The 1,037-nt window shown below is 42.1% G+C and overlaps 1 protein-coding gene across 2 annotated transcripts in view; it reads right to left on the reverse strand.

Moving 5' to 3' along the window:
* VPS53 (VPS53, GARP complex subunit) overlaps positions 1-1,037 on the reverse strand; it is a 136,718-nt gene that overhangs the window by 87,660 nt on the left and 48,021 nt on the right. The window lies entirely within an intron of this gene.

The following is a 1,037-nucleotide window of genomic DNA, read 5'->3' on the forward strand; positions in this document are numbered from 1 at the left end:
GCGGCCCCCCCTCCTGCCCTGCAGTTGACCCTCCTCCTCCTCTCCTGCAGCTGACTGCCTTCTGACCAGCAGTTGACCACCTAAGCTACATGAACCAAAATGCTTTTGCATTGCCACTTTATTGTATAGGGACATACGTAGTATGGTTACAAACAAAAAATGGTACTTGTATCAGTGCAGACTTCTGGGAAAATCAGCCAATCACAGAAGAGGTGACATTTCTGGGGGAGGCCTGTACACTGGTTGGCCTTCAGGTCACCATACTGAACTGAGGGACATACTGGGAAGGGGGCGGGCACAGTTGGCTGTGGCTCTAGAAAGGCAGAGCCAACTGTCACTCGGACAGCAGGGTAAATCCCAACAATATTGTTGGGATCTTTCCCGGCCGTTGTGCGGCTCTGCCCTGTCAGCATATAACAGGCAATAGACCACTATACGCTGAGTTTTGGGTCACAAGAGGACATTAGTAAATGTCCTCCGGTGACCCTAAAGGCCCTAATTCGTTTCGTTTTGCACATTTCAAAAACTACTTCCTTTAGGTCAGGCATGTTACACCTCCTTTCTCTCTAGGCCTTTTTTCAGTTTTCAGCACTGTGATACTTTGACATTTACTCAGTTATGTCATAACCAAATACAGTCTATATTTTTTTTTTTAAACAGGGCTTTAAAAAGCTTTATTTGGTTGTATTCAATAACTACTGGGATTTGTTTACTATATAAAAAGAAAAAGAAAAAAAGACCAAAAAAATTAGAGTGAAAAGAAAGTTACATTCTATTATACAATGCAGTAAATAGAAATGCCATGACAGTATGTAAACCCTCCAAAATTACATCTGTTGTAAAGTAAACACCACAAGGTGATCTGATTTTTTGCCAAAATGTTCTGGAAAGGAAGATGCATGCCAGTATTAAGGGGTTAAAACATGAAGCTCAGTAATGGGTGCACTAGATACATTAAATGTACAGGTCATACACAAAGGGGGGAGGTGGTGAAGGAGTCAAATGTACAGGTCACATATAGTGGAAAGATGAAGATG

Source organism: Nanorana parkeri, unplaced genomic scaffold (assembly GCF_000935625.1).
Source record: "Nanorana parkeri isolate BGI_ZX_2015 unplaced genomic scaffold, ASM93562v1 scaffold726, whole genome shotgun sequence".
Taxonomy (NCBI): Eukaryota; Metazoa; Chordata; class Amphibia; order Anura; family Dicroglossidae; genus Nanorana; species Nanorana parkeri.